This window comes from Protopterus annectens, chromosome 6.part0, assembly GCF_019279795.1.
Source record: "Protopterus annectens isolate FY-2018-M chromosome 6.part0, PAN1.0, whole genome shotgun sequence".
Taxonomy (NCBI): domain Eukaryota; kingdom Metazoa; phylum Chordata; order Ceratodontiformes; family Protopteridae; genus Protopterus; species Protopterus annectens.
The window spans coordinates 1,302,749,777-1,302,768,557 of NC_056737.1; the positions used below are offsets into that span (position 1 = coordinate 1,302,749,777).

General features: G+C 39.7%; 1 protein-coding gene across 6 annotated transcripts in view; it reads left to right on the forward strand.

Annotated features, from left to right (window-relative positions):
• The window catches only part of LYPD6B (LY6/PLAUR domain containing 6B), a 1,153,451-nt gene that overhangs the window by 903,551 nt on the left and 231,119 nt on the right, over positions 1–18,781 (forward strand). The window lies entirely within an intron of this gene.

Genomic DNA, 18,781 nt, shown 5'->3' on the forward strand with positions numbered 1-18,781 from the left:
AGAAACCATTCCCCCCAAGATGGGCGCACTTATCCTCAATGCCTGCTCTGTCAGGTGTTTGAGACATGAGTCAAATGCAGATTGCCTAAGCTTTAGTTAGTGTTTTATCCTTCTATGCCACTGGTGCAGGGAAAAAAATCATAATTAGAGCTCACAGTTCTGACCAGACCTCTCTGCTATCTTGAAAACTTGACTGAAACTGACTGACTATGCCAGTTTTGTCAACTCTGACATATCCAGAACACCTACAGGCACGGGTTTAGTATTACCTTGTAAAGATAATCGTACATGTCTCATCTGCTATAACAGTTTCCCCTTATTCTTCTCACCATGAATCCTTTGTAGCCTATGTTAAAGTCAGTGAAGCTAAACCTATCGCCTTCTAGCAGGGAAGGAAGAATCCACTGGTGAGAAAGCCTTGCATTTGCTATTTTACTTTTGATCATCTGCAGTGAATTATCACTTACAACAGAGGTTTTAACCCTAGCCATGCATCCTGAATCTCTGACAAGTTCTGACACCTTTGATAAGTGTAAGCATGGGCCTAGGAGATGAACCATTTACAGGTTACCTGTTTGCATTAGAGACATAGGTGCCAAACCAGGGATGAATTTCCAGTTTCCCATCCAGCTGTCCAAGTTGCACTTGAATTGGGTTAGGGAGGAACTCTGTTTCACATGGATGGGGAGCCTGTTCCATTGACAGGAAAGTCTTTGGGATACATACCTATCTTTCCAGCAGGTCCTATTTATATCACAGGCAAGGTTTAAGTCTTTAGAATGCGTCATTCTGGTACTGTTTGTTTTGTGGATATGCAAGAGGTCCATCAGAGTGGGGTCTGACAACCCCCTGTACTCCAGGCATAGATCTCACCTCAAAATCCTGTAGGAGACAGAATACAGGGATAGGGCCTTGAGGCAGTCAGCATAGGACATATTACTTACACCCTGTATTCTTTTAGTGAGGAACTTCTGAGGATGTTCTAGTTGTTGGATATGCCTGGTTAGGTGCATACCAAAGGGGGCATTGTACTCAATGATAGGTCTGATGAATGCCAAATACAGTGGAACAATGACTTCCTTGGACTTAGATGCCATACCTTTGTTTATAAGTTGCTCAACATGGAATGATTGTAGACACATGATAATCAAAGGCTAGATTACTATCGGTGTGTCCTTAAGTCCCTGACTACTGGGTCAACTCTAAGGGGTGTGTTGTCAATATGATAGTTACCAGGGATGGATGACTTCCCAAAGGATACTGTTATGCATTTCCTGGCATTTAGTTTTAGTCCATGGCTCTGACACCAGTTGTTTGTTTGTGTCAGCCCCTCCTGGAGAAAATTTGTGTCAGTATGAGATTCAATGACCACTCCTAATTTGCAATCATCTACAAATTTAGTCAGCCAGAGACCACTGACATTGGCCTTGACTTCTGAGAAGTAAATGCCAAAAAGGAGCAGTCGAAGGACTGATCCCTTAGGGACTCCAATTGTGACTGGCCTCTTTATAGAGGTGGACTCCCCAATTCTAACTTCCTGGGTCCTTTGTGTGTGAGCCAGTTGGCTATCCACCGGGTGACAAACGGGTTTGTACCTAACCTCTTGATTTTGTCAACAATGCGTGAGTGGGATATTGTGTCAAATGCCTTGGCAAGGTCAAGGTAGGCAATGTGAATGCTTTTGCCCTCATCCACTGCTTTGGTTACCTTCTCAAAGAAGTCCACCAGGTTGAGTAGGCATGATCTGCCCTTGACGAAACCAAACTGGGTTGGGTCCAGTGTCTGGAGGTTTACTATATCTCTGCTGATGATCTCCATGATAATTCTTTCCATGGCTTTACATATAAGACTAGTGAGACTTATGAGTCTGTAGTTTCCAGGGTCTGTAGATGGCCCACCTTTGTGCTGAGGGATGACTGTTGCCTTTCTTCATTCATGAGGCACGAAGCCTGCTTGGAGGGTACAGTTAAATAGCAATTCCAGAGGCCCTGATGGGTCATGTTTCATGCTGTTTAGAGGATGTTGTCTGGGCCCATTGATGCAGTGTTCTTGATCTTAAAGGGAGCATTAAGGACATGTTCCCTACTGTTTGTAGGGGCTGTTATATTTGATATTTCCTGAGGGAAGGTTGAGGTGGAGAGAGAAGTAAAAGTGGAGATGAATTTATCAGCCAGGAGGCTTGCTATATCTTCTGGCTCAGTATAGGTGGTTCCATTTGCAATGAGCTCTGCACACAATTGTGTATTGCCTTTGATGTTGCAGACATAGCTAAAGGATGCTTTATGGTTGTTCTTGGCCTGGGAGGCCAAACTTACCTCAAATTTGGCTTTGGCAGTCTTTATTTGTCCTGTGAGTTGTTTGTTTAGTTTAATGAGAGCACTTTTATCCTGCTGGGTGCTGCACCTCCTAATTTTTGCTATGATTTTCTTCCTCCTGTTATACATACAATTGATTTTGTGATTCTGCCAGGGTGGCTTGTTTTTTGAGTTATTTCTGTACTTCTTCCTAGGGATACAGCTACGCAGTTATTAATATGCTTGTACCGGGTTTCTGTGAACAGTTCTGCATACGCAGAAGTGTTCTCAGGGTTTATAGGGGCTTGAAATTTTGCCAGGTTGTCACTTAATAGCAGGAGGTTAGCCTTAAAATAGTTCCTGAATATTCCTGGGTTAGCTGGGGGTCCAGGTTTTATTTTTACTTCAAAGGAGACCATTTTGTGGTCTGACCTTACCAGGGAAGGCATTACAGTAGGAGGTGTGCAGCACTCTCCCATATTAGTGAGGACCAGATCCAGTATGGTTGCACCTCTGGTTTGTGTATTGACTGTCTGACCCAAGGAGTTGTGTTTACAGAATCCAGAAATCTCTGTGCATGTATGTTTGATGCCGTATAGGATTCCAGTTAATAGTGGGGTAATTAAAGTCACCCATGAGTATGGTATTGGGGTAGATGGTTAGTGTTTCTAATAAGTTTAAATATGTGGTATGAGTTTCCTGTGTCATAGAGAGGAACCTGTAGCTTGCAAGGAAGTGGTACTGGATTTCACCTATGGTGATTTGAACATGGAGCAGCTCAAGTGCATTGTCCTGTTTGACCAGCCTTGTAGTATATTTATTTTTAATGTAAATAGAGAGACTTCCAGCTTTAGTCCCTGCCTGTGAAGTAGCTGGTCTGAATATGTGGAAGGCATTATAACTTTGTACTGTTGGTGTGCTGTTTGTGGCTTTAAACTACATCTCAGAGACCACACAGACATCAGCATTCTGTAGGGTAAAGAGAGCTTCCAGGTAGTGGAGTTTTTTGTTTAGGCTCCTAGCATTGAGCAGTAATACCTTTAAATTTTCCTGGTTTTGGTTTGCTATGTCGGAAGTACTTTCAGTTTTTCATTACATAAAAAAGGCACTATGGGGAAGACAGCTAATATTCAAAAGCCTAGAAGGGAAAGGTGCAGACCATCCCTGGCAAAGCAGTATGCTCTATTTACCATCTCCTTCCATGCTGACAAATATTGCACCCCCTTAGAATCACATAGGCAATCATACATTTATATAAGTGAAAACAAACCTTATTGACATATTCTCAGTTGCAATCATTGTATATCCCGTGTAATCTTCTGTACAGTCATTATCAACCCAACATTAAATAGTTCATTTAGTTCCTGCCTTCCTTAAACCTCATTCTTCCTCCACACCATTATTCTGCCTGGATTGTTCCCACACTTCCCATGTTTTCTATGTAATTTGCTTCTGCCCTTTTCTAAAGATCCCACTTCTAGTTCTTTTCTCTCTTTTGCTATATTCACTACTTCAGATATGGTTGGTTTAGACTTTGATTTCCGTTTTCAAGTAATTGCTTTTTTGGCAGTCACCAGAATTAAAATGAGCAAGGCCTTGCTGTGTTTAGATAATTCAGATCCTGTATCCCAGTTAAAAAAAAAATCCTTTGTTACACCAATTTACTCGACATATTTCTGACAGAGTAATCTGTAGAGAATTTTAAAGCCTGCCAACTCATTGCACTCCCAAACAAATATGTTCTCAATTACCTCTTTCTTCCCAGTCACACCTCCAGCATGTGCAATCTACCTGATGAAAAATTCTTTGGAGGCTGCTTGGGGTATAAAAATACCTATGCAGACACTTCCAAGCAGAAATCCTAAATCTTCTAGACTTTGTTGCATATCTGGGAGCCTATATATCCTACCATTGTTTCTTTGTGCATTGCTTATCCAATCTCTCTTCCCAGTCATTTCTAACCTCCTCTGATTGATTCCTATGGTTATCATGCAGTATTTTATATGCCGTAGTAATTATCCTTTTTTATCAGCAGCTCCTCTTCTAGATTCAACTAAAAGATCTACCAGTGCTGTTCTTTAAATAAGATTCCCCTATCCCTTTCTCTTTTCCTGTACTTTGATATTGATCCTTGATAAGGGAGGGCAGTCTTTAGCTGCAGTCTAAATGTTTTCTTGGCCTCCTCCCATTCTGTTACCTTTCCTTCTCTAATTATTTGCTAGTTTTCTCCAGTAAATTCCAGACCACTCTTCCCTATTCTCTGCACCCCTAATTGCAGTTATCCCCATTGGCAGAAACTCCTGTCTGTATTCACATGTTGCTTAGTTCTCAGAATACTTTCTACTGCTTTATGAATATAGTAATCTGTATGGCTGTTATTCTCCTTAAGGATCTGCATCCAAAATCCCATTCTTTCTTTGTTTCTTGAGCTCCCCCCATGTTTCATCATCATCCCTTTCCACTTTCAGTTATATATTTCTGCTTGTGCTGTGTATAGGAACTAGGAACATTAACTGTGTAGCTCTGAAATATACCTTCAAATTGGGTAATCCCAATCCACTTCCTTCTATTGGAATGCTCAATTTATTCCACTTGACTCCTGCCCTCTTCCTCTACCAGATGAAATTCTTCAAATGTATATTAATTGCTATTCACAAATTTTCTCCTCTGGTTAATAAAAATATGCCTGACCTGTGTATAAAACTAAGGGAATAAAAACATTTTCACTGCTTGTATCTTGCTATCCTTATTCATAAACAAGAGCTTCCAGTTCCTTGTTTTCACTGTTAACTTTTGTTTAGTCTCTTACCACATATCCTTAGTTGCTGTAACAGAATCTTTTTTAAATTGTACTCCAAAGTACTTCATTTTATCATGTCCCCATAAGTATAGGTATTGTTGAACCAATTTGTGTGTTGGTATTACATTGGCAAATCTTGACCTTAAACTTAGAAGTCATAATTTTTGAAATTTTCAACATTGTTTGTTGTTAATCAGTGGAGCCCCTAACCATCCCTCTATATTCTTGCAGCATCTCCAAGTGTGACACCACCTCTGTCAGTCATGCATTGTCAAGTAGAAATTGGTCTCATTTACCCTCCTTTCCATTAAAGAATGCTGCATCCTACTTAAGTCATCTCTTCTTAACCACTGTCAATAAATTTGCGCTCATTCAAAAAACACATTATACATGCAACACTACCTGGATTACCCCAGAATTTAAGAATGTCATGACTGATGGGGAACATATGTGGCACTAGTATCAAACAGCACAAAGTAAAAGTAAAACTTATTGTGGTGAAAGTTGAGTGTCTGACTGATAAACAAACTTACTGTGGTGCTCGTGGTTAACTCCTTTCCTAGTGCTTATTTCTTTTTGGATTTACAAAGTAATGCAATGAATAGCATCCTGACTTGCAAAAAAAAGCTTGTTTCATTCAATAGCAAAAATCCCACAGTTAAACGATGCCTTTATATCTGAAAGCTTTACTAAGCACCTTCTTGATTCTGTGCAAAAGCTTGTCTTCATTCCAGAATACAGGATACAACCTGCACTTAACAAAAATCATCTTTTAGTCCACCTTGACAGTTCCTGCCTCTGTTTGTAAACTTCCCATTAGAAAGATCCAGGTCCCAGCCAACATCCCACTGGAATTTACTTCTCCTGTCTTAGCCTTACACAATAACTGTACTTTGTAATGATCCATTATGGAAGATACTGTGCCCCATTTCTGGGAACTTTCCCTTGTGGCTCCCTCACATAAGGGTAGTCATGGCTCTGCCACTTCTTTTAACAGTTAACAATCCAAATCACCTTACTTGATGCAGTTTGAAAAATTACAGAAATATTTATTCAGGCAACTTATGGAAAACCTCAGAAAAGTAAGTCTGCTATCACATTACTCAGCATTGCTGTAGATCCAGTCATGAGAACAGCACAGCCCTTCTTAACCTGGTTGAATATATTTTTATAAATTTGATGCTCATTTATATGTAGGTAGAATATTATTGGAGTTTGAGTATTCTTTTCTACACATCCTCTCTCCTAACAGTTGAGATATAACTAAATTACATAGGTCTGCTCCTAAATGTCTCAAGGACATTTCCCTCTTAACCCCCCCCCCCAACACACACACCAATTACTCCCAGGCCCATCCCAACTCTACTTATTCTTTGATGGATAACCCTTTCCATATCACTTCAATCGATCAATCTCACACCAGTTGTAGTAGATGAAACAAAATAATTGCAGAAACTAGCCTAACTCTGGGTAGACTGTACTGAGCTAAGTCTTATCTAAATTCTCCTAACAGCTCATGCTAGATTCTCCACCAGTAGATCCTACCTCTTACCCTGTCTCGTAATCCTTTCATTTCTTTAGTAAGCCTTACCACGTCATAGCAAACTGGAATGAGCATGTAATAATTTCTCATTTTACTTCTAGCGCAATCATGCCCACCACAATGTCTCTCTCTCTCTCTCTCTTTGTGATCCAGCTGGCTTGAACATAACTACATCTCATTTTTGCAAAACTGCGCTTGACTGCCAAATTTCTATATTGCTGAAACTGCTTGACACTATTCAAGGCTATTAACTGAGGATTTCTCCTCAGAGCCTTAAGCAGTCACGTCATCAGATGGTCCATATTCCCATGTCCTTTATTAAATTTGATGGCTCATTGTGTTTAACCTCAAGTAGCAGAATTTGGAATAAGTTCCCTCTTGAAGTAAGAACTACTATAGATAAAGGGACATTTAAATCTCTTTTGCCATTTCATCTTGGTAGCAGCTGGATATGTAACTGTGACATCACCCGAGTGCCTTATTTCCTTACTCCACTGAAAATGTAACTTCTTAAATGCAAATAAATAAATGTTTGCTTTCTTGCTTAGCAGCTGTCTATATTTCATTACTATCAAGTATAACATTTATTGGAAAATGCCTTTAGAGGTTTAACTGGAATTCATTTCAGTATAGTCACATCTGGCATTTTGTCATTTGTTGCTGTAGTTATTTTCAAAGAAGTATTGCACACTGTATTTATTTACTGTTTGTTATCTACAAAGGTCTCTTATATTGCATCTGTTTTCATTATCTTGTATGTATCTAACACTGGCTCACCTGTAAGTAGTCCATTTGGATCAGTGCTCTATCCCAGTCAGTACATTTAAATAAAATAAAAATGAAGTATGTAGCTGTACTCCAGCAGAACATATCAATGAAGGCCTTGTTACACCCTTTGGTTATGCTTTGATACCTGAGTACTCGTCTTAAGCATTAATTTGTGAAGGACAAGTACAGGCCTATGAGCATAAGCTGCACACGGAGGACCCCCCCCCCCCCCTTCAGAGGGCAAAGGTACCAGATTAGAAATCTTCAGTTATATTTTAGCAGACAGAAGTGTGAAGATCTGACAGCAAAAGGAAATGAATGATTTGTTAAGGGCTACCTATGTATACCAGTTGGAATTCATGAGATTCAAACCCAGAGCTCTAGCCTTTAGACTAATGTCTTGGCTACTATACTTTGCTTTTAATAGGTAAATACGTCATGCATATGCTTGTATCTGAGCTAGAGTACATCTCTGTACAAGACAGGAAGTGTAGTATGGGCCATTCAACATAGTCTTCAAGAAAATCCCATTAAGGCAGTGCATCTTTTTATTTTTTATTTATTTATCCTTTTATTGACCGGGTTAGTCACCATAGGAAAGTGGCATCTTTTCCGGGAAAACCCAATATAATATTTATACTAGTAGGGAAACTAGGCCAGGGTATCAGGAAACCTTCCCTACTCTTATTGATAAATGCCATGGGATCTTTTTCGTTACCAGAGCTGCCTCCATCTCAAACAGATGGGACTTTGGCTTAATGTCTCATTCAAAGGATGGCCCACTCAGGAGAGCAGCACCCCCTTATGCTGCACTGCAATATCAACAGACTGAAAATGAATCAAATATGATGGGATGGAAACAGGGCCCACAACCTTCTGTAATTCCAGCACTAAAGGCGAGGGTGGCATGCATTTTAGAGTCCAGAAAATAAACTAAGTTCAGTTTCAGAAAGATGTCTTCCACTAGGAGTGATCATAAATGAATGGAAAATGATGAAATGTGTAATGAGACCTGCTTTGTGTATTATTTACTGTAAATGCTGTAAATGAGTGAAACTTGTAGCATATATCATGTTTAAAAATAAGATGAGGTGGGGAGAGTAAAAATGATTAAGTATACTGATGAGCATACCTCTTGACTACTCCATTTTATGCAGAATGCATTGAGTAAATGATTAAATATACTGATGAGCATACCTCTTTACTCCATTTTATGCAGAGCTCTTTGAGTTTAAGCATTAATGCAGCATTTGCTATGCTGCTTCTCTTCAGGCAATGACTGCTACATTTTCTGTTGTTACATTGGTTCAGCAGCAATACAGATTAAACAAATTAGAAAAATGGCTTCCTGGATTGCATTATAAATCAAACAGTCCAATTGCTGTTCGACTTTTTTTTACGATAGTCAAAGCTGTATTACTGGCAGGATGGGAAAAGTATGAAACACAACCTGGGGAATTTACTAAATTTTGAAAGAAATTTGATTTAGCTGCCAACCAGTTTACTTACGTAGTCACTTGTGCGGACAGTGTGGGTAAAGAGGTGAAGGTATGTATGAATTTCGTAAGATGCAAATATATTCTTTATCAGTTAGAAGTTCACAGATGGCTAGGCTGAATAATAAATAATCAGTGTGTGTGTGTGTGTGTGTGTGTGTGTGTGTGTGTGTGTGTGTGTGTGTGTGTGTGTGTGTGTGTGTGTATATACGCGCGCTCTTGCCCAAAGGGCATAGCTGTCAGTTGTCTCTGAGTTTCCCTCATAGTTTTGTCAGATAAATCTGTGATTTTCCTGGCAAGCTGTTTTTAATTTACAGTCACCAAATAGTGACTTACATGTAATTTTAGACTTCATTTCTTTTAGAAAATGCTTGCCAGTTCAAAACATATTGCAGTAGCAAATCCTAAGTGTGTAAGAACAATATTTAAAATCTAGCCATGATTTTGGGTCTTTGTTCTTAATTTTTGAGCTGAGTGGTTGATAGAGTATGAGAGATTCAGTGATTTATGATGTATGGCTCTGACACCAGCAAGCTGAAATATATTTATGAGCCATTGTTTATGTATTTATTCATTCATTTGATCAGAAGCAGACATCTAAGCATCTGCGGTGCACACAGTCATACAAGTAGCTGTTATTGGTTTTGTGTTTGTGTGTGTAAATATATACTGTGCAGCTTTTGTAATATGGTGAGCAAAGAAGGACACAAGGATGTGAAAAAATGCAGAGCAGGCATGTGCATTTTTACAGCACAATAAGAGTATGGGATGGCTATGTAGGTGTGCATCCTTTAGCACCACAAGGGTTCTAATTTTATAGGCTGTACGTGGCAAAAGATAAATTTACACATTTGTGTCATCGTCCAGTGCCCCAAATTTATGCACATGTAAAATTTGAGTGCTGTCATTTTGGACTATCTGCTATGATTTTTGATGGCTGCAACTATGATTTTGAAAGCTGAAAAGCTGAGAGGTATGCTGGGGAATAACGTGTTTTCAGGGAAGACTTTGGTTTATCCAGTTACGTAAAAGAGCTGCACCAGTGCCCTCAGTAGATAGGCTTGTGGTGTTTTTGTGATTCTGAGGAGATCTGTTTCTGCTGGCATTTTTGCAATTTGTGATGAGGCAGTAGAGCTGAGCAGAGTAACAAGAATTTACACTCACTGCATGATTCAGCACTTAACAAATAAGAAATGTAATGCTGCTTTTTTGGCACATAGTTGATTTTCTGGTTTAATTGAGAAAGAAGGTTTTAACACGCATAACAACCAAGTCATACTCTTAGTACTATAATTTAACTCTTGCCAACATTTGTGGAGAGGGAGGAGTGAGGTGGAATGGACTGGCAAGTGATCATTTTGTGTAGGGTCGCACCTTTGTTGTCACTGCCATCATTGTTACCAGTATTCAGTGCTCAAATCACATTAGTAGCAGCTGTTTATTACCATAAAGTTAGAAATTTTATATGGTACCTACAAAAGGTATTGGAATGCCAAAGATGCCTTCTGTCAGTAGCATACTCATTGTTTTATTATGGAGAGGCAGATGAGAAAGTGAAAAACTGCAACTTTGGGAAATTGGATGCATGCCTAAAATGCAAAACTGAGCACGCAACAGGAAAACATTTAATACTAAGCAGTGTGTTAATCTTATTCCATGTTAACTTGTGTGTGTAGTATTCTGCAAGGTACTGCTAGGCTTGCAAAAGACTTTGTATATCGATACTCATGCATTCACATGCCGTGATATGAGTTGACACTAGCAATTTTTCATTTTGTAAACATGATTTACTGCATAACAGTAGCCTGTGGCTGATCTGTTATGATTGAAATGCCTTTTGCTGTTGTTGCCAAATAATTCTGCAGAATTTTCTTATTTTATACACAATAAGGGACCAGAAGCTTTGTCTGCTTAATATTTAAACAGCAATTTATTTTGTTTATTCCACTTGCTGAAGTTGTACCTGTTGAGCATCTGTAGATATTGTGAAAAATTTAATTTGTTTTTGCCCAAGAATAATGAAAAATTAGAGAGGCAAGAGACTTTATAGGTCTGGCTTTTCAAAACCTGGTGCTTATTTTTAGTCACAGTTCCTTACATCTTCAGCTATAACTGGCTAAGATAAAGGGTTGTTGCCAATGGATAAGGAAATGTAATTTCTGTCCTGTGAAGTAAAAGGATACATTACATAAGGTATAAAAGTTTAGGTGCGAGTGTCAGTGAGAAAGTGGCTGTGCCCATGAATGGAAGACAGTTAGTCCTTTGTAATGAAACACAATAATGCTAACAGGGTACAACCAGCATGTTGAAGCTGCTGATTACATTGAGGGTAGTTTGGAGAACAGTACTATTATCCAAAGGTTTTGTGTACTTATTGGTACTGCATATTGTAATTTAAGTATTGCCAAGTTAACCCCACTGGTTCTTTGTGATGCAGAAGTAAGCATATTTATTTATAGCTCATCTTAAACTACCTAAGTACTTTATCCACACTAGTTTTCACATGGGTCAAAAATCGAAATGCACAGTTAAGCTGTACACCTAAATATTTGTATGGTCTATTTATGTCACTCATTTTGCTTAGTGGATTTTTTTATTCATGTACTCCATAAGGATGTTACTCTCTAACCAGAGCTTCTTAAAGCCAGAAAGTAAATTTTCTGAACTTCTGAACTGTTATTGCCACTTTAAAGGACCTGTGTTTTACATAGTCACTAAAGCAGTCAATTGCCCGCCACCAAAACTTAGAGTTTACAGCTTCTTTAGTAGCCTTAGAGCTGTTGCAAGGTTTGTATACTATTTTAAAGCAATAAAAATAGCATCTCTCTGTAAACTGTTTTTTTATCTTCTCATTAGCATCAATGGTGTCTGTAATACAGTAAATGAAAATTAGTGTTAGTATACTCCGTCCCTTTATAAAAATACAGGAAGATGATACCTGTCCTCATGCTCAACTAATTGAGAAATATTTTTTCCTCAATTTGTTTGCCACTGGCTGTAGATCGGTTGTAGATTAGCAGTAGGTATGTATTCACATGCTGCTTTGCATGAGGCCACTTTCAGAAGGTGTCTTAAGATTAGTCTGCTTAACCATAGGCAGTACAACTCTTGATGTAGGTAAAGTAAAATGTTGCATACGTGCAACCTAGTGCTTTGCATCAATGGGACTTGGTGTGTTTAGGCAGGAGGAGTGTAGAATAGCCAAAGCCAGAAACTGAGGAGCCCAAGCCCATCTGTGCAACTCTTGCCTGTCAGATTTCTTAGTCTTTATTTTCTTGTGATACTGCTAATTGTAACAGCTGTGCTTATGATCTTCCCGCAACTTTGCTGCATTTGTCTTATACAAATGTCTGATTCCTCTTTTACAGCTTTTCCTCATTCACCTGTACCATGCAGGACTGTAGGATCTGCCTGAGCAAATGCTTCAGCTTCATGCTGTGGACTCTCCCATGGCTTTTGTGTTTTCTGACACCCCCTCCCCCCTGACCATCTTATAAGTCTGGTATTTTTCTGAAAGTTCTATAATCATATTTGCTTTATTTTTTATTGAGTTACAGGCATCAGTAATGTAGACAAAGTTATCTGGTAAGAAATTAAATCTCTAGTAGAAGATTTCTGTGCTCCACATTTTTGAGACGGCAGTCCTCATTACTTTCACAACTACTATTCTTTCTCAAGAGATTTTTCTTTTTGGATGACTCTGTCCACTTGCCTGTTCAGTTGAAGGTAGTGTGGACTATACATCATGTGTGAAGTTCCATACATTCAGAAATCTGAATTTCTGACTTTTTATTGTGGCCCATTTTCAGATATGACATCAGGTGTCCCCTCCCTCTGATAAGATAGACATTAATGCACTAATCAAACTTGTGTCTTTCAGTTTATTGGAGCAACAGCCTACACATATGAGATATGTGGCTCTTTTAACCTGGAAGAAGTCAGTCCCCATTTGGCTACATAGACAAACATGTTTTTCCATATGAGGAAAACTATGAGGTTTGTCAGTTAACATCTTTTGCTCTGAATTGTTGTTAGTATATGCATTGCAGGTAGCTCAACTCCACATTAGCTTTACTCGGGCCAACATTTCTTGTCCCATGTACTTTATATGGGTGTACTTCAAATGCTCGAAGTTGCAGAACATCGAACCACACATCATCGAGGACAAGATGATCGATATTCTACAACACCGAACATGAAAGTAGACTAAATTAAAAAAAGATAAAACTCTTCTTGTAAGTTTTTGCAAGGGGGGGCAAGCCCCCCCTGCATCCCCTGCTACTAAAATGTATCAACCCCAAGATTGCATTACAATGAAGAGAACCATAAATTTCTTGTTCCATGCCATTCTCTTCATGGGCGACAGCAGCCGACGCAGGACCCAGGACTTTGGAATTCAGGCCGACTAAGGGCAACCTGCCAGCAAGTTTACCCAAATGTAATGACTGCAACAGTGAATACACTCGAACATCTACATTTATGGTAAGTGTACACAACTGTACTTTCTCAGTCTCAAAGAAAATGGTATGATTCGTTACAGAAGGACTTTCCAGAATCTGTACCTATTCCTGCTGTTCTGCTAGCTCTAGAGGTTGTGTGTCTTACTGCCTGAAATTTTCATGATAGTCAACCAGCTGTCCCTAAAAAGGCAGATAGGATGTATAAAGTTCCTCAGTTTTTTTAATGTTTATACACTATTCCCAAACCTGATCCAGCAACTATACTGCTGCTAAGTGCTTAATTACAATCCTACACTTTCTAATAAGTATTGGAAATGTATTGCTAGGTATGGGAAAACAAGTGTATACTTGATTTTCATAATTTTAAATTGTCAGGCTCATATGTTAAAGTTTGGCGTGACATATTGTGAAAAACATGAGGAATGTTTACCTGCAGTTTCTTCTTGCAAACAAAAACTGGTTTAAATAGGTTAGTTTCTTACATTGCACAGGTCACTATGCATTGTTTGCAGTGTGTGTATAATTCTGCTGATACTTCTTCCCAGGATATGGCCACCGGTGCTTTTTAAGGAGGTTTGCTTGGCTGCATTCTCAAAACCTCCCAGGTGATTTAAAAAAATGAGACTTTTAAATTCTCCCGTAGATAGAGATTTAGTGTTTGGCACCTCTGCTGCAGAGGTGATCAAAAAGTGTGATGAAAGAAGCAAGGTGATCCAGGGAATCTTTAAGATTTTTCAACCCCAGTTTTCCAAATTGTCCAAGGAATTTTCTTTCCCTCATCCAAATTTGGCAAAAAAAAAAAAAAGGAACAGAATAAACCGTCAGAACAGGATTTAGTTAAATGGATGTGTAAGAAGAAGGGGCACGGGGTTCCAAAAAGTAGTCTCAAACTTCCCAAAACCAAGGACAGTCCAACAAGTCTGAATGACTGTTCAAGAGACCTTAAAACCCCCTCCCTGGCCCCTATTCTCTTCCAGAAAGTCAGAATCTCCATTTTTCTTCTTGACAACAGAATGCTTCAGAAAATGGTTTCTGAAAATCATTCATCAGGGTTACAGATGGCAGTGGGAGGAAATTCTTCCTTTCTAGGGAGCCATTCCTCATCCTACAGATCAGACTCTTTTGTTTCCTCCTGTTCTTCACCACATGGTGGTTGATAAGAACCAGTTCCTCCTTCCCAGGTGGGGAAGGACTATTATTCAAAGATATTCTTCTTGTCAAAAAAGTATTTGGAGACCAGTTCTGGAGCTTTCTCTTCTAAACCAGTTTGTGATAGTGCCCAAATTCAAAATGATGTAATTTCACAACTTTTTATCTCTTCTTCCGCTTTCAAGTTTCCTGGTAACACTATACTTAAAAGATGCTTATCCTCACATCCCTAATCATCCAGACTGCAGGCATTTATTAATGTTTTGTGTGTCGGGATCCTATCAGTTCTCTGCTTTACGTTTTGGACTTCCACTGCACCAAAAGTGTTCACAAAGTGTCTAGCTCCAGTTATAGTTCATTGCAGGTTACAGTGTGTCCACATGTTCTATATTTAGACAATTTGCTTATCTTTGCAGAATCTTTTCCAAAATGTCAACAGTCTCATGGGTGAGATATCTCTTGCACAAGCTGGGTTTTCAAGAGAACATTCAAAAGCTTTGTTACAGGATAGTGTGCCTGAGATGTGAACTACACTCCTGAGTTCAAGGAGATTTTTTCTACAGGAGAAAATAGATCTTTATCTAGATCTGTTTCTAAGTTTTTCTGCTCAGTACTTGGTCACTGCAAGGGAATACTTCAGAATTTTGGGTCTCACAGCATCTATGATTCTCATGATACCCTGGGCAAGACTCCATATGAGAAAGACACAGTGGTAACTGAAATATCTTTGGTCCCAGCATCAGCACACTGTATCGTTTCAGATCCCAATACTGGGGTTTGTCAGAAGAGAAATTTTTTGGTGAAAAACAGCATATATCCTTAAATCCATGTCTTCCCTTCTCTGTCCCTGACCCAAAGTAATCAGTCACTACAGACACTTTGGACTTTGCTTGGGGAGCAGTTTTGGGAGGGATAAAAGTGCAGGGGGAGGATTGTGAGACACCATTCACAGATGCAAGCACATGTATATATATATATATATATATATATATATATATCAAGGAGATGTTTGCCCTGATTAAGACACTTAACTCTATGAACCGTCCTTGGTCCCCAGGACCTCTTCAAGTGGTTACAGACAATACCGCAGTCATGTAGTACATCAGCAAGCAGGAAGGAACCAGGTCATACCCCCTTTGCAGATTAGCTATGTTAGCTTGGGGCTTATCTTCACAGCACAGTCTCGGGCATCCTACATTCCTTTAGGGCAAAACTATGTGGCAGACAAACTGAACAGGACCAGGGCAGACCGTCTCAAATAGAAACTAGTTTGAGGGTCTTCCAAGATTTGAGCCATCTGTGGAGAGTTCCTCAAGTAGACCTCTGAACAGTCATCTGGCAAAATTATGTTCTAGGACTCCATGTAAGAAGGCCTGGAAGGCAGATACCTTTTTTCTTTAGACAGGAATGTTCCTCTGTATGTCATTTTACCCTTTTCACTAATATTCAGGTACTTCTGAAGATTCAGAAGGAATCCTCCAAGGTCATTGTGATGTCTCCCCTCTGGCCCAGGGTTTTCCTTTTTTTTAGAAATGGACAGGGATAGTTACCACAAGCTTCCACACAGAATGGATCTACTCACACAAGAACAGGGGTGTTTGATATACCCACACATCAGTCATCTTCAATTGACTGCCTGGATGATAGGGTCATAATTCCTTTAAGACACCTGTTTTCTGAGGACATGCAGCAGGTACTAATAGGATCATAGGAAGTTACTAGGCTATTGGTCCTAAGACCCTTACAATCCTAGCCAAGAATTTAGCCCATGTTCCGACATCTCTGGAGACAAGAAAGCCTGCTACTAAACACTCATATATTAGCAAATGGAAAAGGTTTTCTGGTTGGTGCCAACAACATAGCCAGCACTCATTCAGGGATAGTTGTTCTCTGCACATCTTCTCATGGAGTCTTCTCCTTCAAGGCAGTCTCATGACAAAATGATCTTGAAAGGGATTTTTCATGAGAGATGTCCAAGCAAACTAGTGACCTCTCCTTGGGATCTTAATTTTGTGTTAGAGAAGCTAACATTTGCTCCACTTGAACCAGCTAACCTGGCTGACTTGAGGTTCTTAACATGGAAAACAGTTTTATTGATTGGTCTGACCTCTGCAAAAAGGGTATCTAAGTTGCAAGCTCTTACGGTGAGTCAGCCCTATCTCATTTTCCATAGGAACAGGGTTTCTTTCAGAACTAATCATTCTTTTTAGCCTAAAGTGGTATCTGAGTGTACTTTGGCCAAACTATCTTTCCTGAACCTAATAATGAGGGAGAAAGTGTACTGTTTATGTTGGATGTCCACAGACAATGCTGGTACCATATTTTTTATTTATTTATTATTTATTTATTTGCATTTGTTAACCGGTTTGGTCCAGCTGGGTAAGAATTACCCTTTTTCAGTGGAGACCCGAGGGGAAAAGCCCCAAACAGACATACAAATACATACGAATAGAGACAAATTAACAATATTATAGAGGAAAACAATATTATGGGTACAATGGATAAGAAAAACAAACAATGCAAGTTTGAGAATATGAGTAAGGTAGGCCAGAGGCATGCAAAAGATTTATGAAAAGGTGTTCTGAGCAAGATCTCTGAATTAAGTTAAAGTAGGCAAAGAAATGATGATTTAGGTGTGGAGTTAGTAGTGTGGGAGTTTTAGGTGGGAGCATGTGAAGGACATTCCCATTTGGAGGAGAGATGGGAGAGAAGCATGGATTTGAAATTGTTGTTAGGTATATTAGTGGTGTAGGGAGATTGTTCCATAGTTTGGCTATAGTGTGGGATAGTAGTAGTTTACCAGTTGGGTGGATGGGTTTGTGTACATGCAGGAGGTTTTGGCCTGTAGATCTCAGGGTACGGGTAGGTGTGTAGGGTGTTAGAGATTTAGCAAGAGAGGGGCATTCTGCTGGTTTAAAGATGAGTTTGTGGGCTGTTGTAAGTTGTAGGTACTTTAGGTGGTTGTGGAGTTCTAGCCAGTTTAGGGTGTGTAGGGAGTGACAGTGATGGGAAGAGTTCTTAGAATTGGTTGCAAATTTGCAGATTTTGTTGTAACAGGCCTCAAGTTTAGCAGTCCAAGTTGTAGGTTGGAGAATAGGGGAGCACAGTAGAAGAGAGAGGGGAGAAGGAAGGTAGATGCAAGGGTATGACGGGAAGATAGAGTAAGGTAGCAGTTGTGTCTGTAGAGGAGGCCGATTTTCTGGTGGGTTTTTTTGATTGCTGAGAGGATGTGGGAGTCGAATTTTAGGTTTTCATCGATGGTAATGCCAAGTAGTTTTGCCAAGTAGTTTGGTACTAGGAACGATTTCAAGAGGGGTGTTATTGTGGCTTTTGATGGAAAATTGGACTTTGTGGAACTGGGAAGTTTTAGTGGGAGTAAATATCATTAGCTTTGTTTTGTTGGCATTTAGGGCCAAGTGATGCAGTTGCATCCATGATTCAATTTTGGAGAAGGCTGTTTGGGTATTAAGTAGACGTTTGGAGGGGCAGGAGGCTGAGCAGATTATAGTGGAGTCATCTGCGTATTGGATGACTGAGGCTTCAGGGATGGAGAGGTGAAAGTTATTAATGAATAAGTTGAAGAGCAGAGGGCCAAGTACTGATCCTTGGGGAACTCCTGTGGGTGTAGGTAAGAAAGGGGAGGTTGACTCTTTCCATTATACAGCCTGCTGGCGCGTGGTAAGGTAGCTGGAGAACCAGTCTAGGGTTGAGGGAGATCGATGCAAGTGTGAGAGCTGGGACAGGAGGAGGGAATGGGAAATAGTGTTGAATGCCTTTGAGAGGTCAAGAAAAAGAGAAGATACATATTTTCCACTCACGTGCTAGGTTGACTGTTTCGAGGAAGGAAATGAGGGCTGTCATGGTGCTGTGGCCTGGGCGGAAGCCATGCTGGGTAGGAGAGAGGAGTTTGTGCTGGATTAGGTAGGGCATGAGCTGGGAGTGGATGGCTTTCTCTAGAATTTTAGAGAGAGGAAAGAGTATAGCTATGGGTCTGAAGTTGGTAGTGTCTGTGTTCTTACCACCTTTGTGGAGAGGAATTATGTATGCATAACGCCAGATGGTTGGTACATAGGATTCCTGAATGGATCTATTAATGAGGATGGATATGGGATAGGCAATAGATTTGGCTGATATTTGAAGAAAATTTGCTGGAAAGTTGTCAGGGGCATTGCGTCATGGTTTTAGCTTTTGCAGTAGTCTTTTTATAGTATAGGTGGAGACAGGTTTAAGTGAGAATAGCGGTGGAGGAGGGGGTGAGAGAGAGGGTTTGG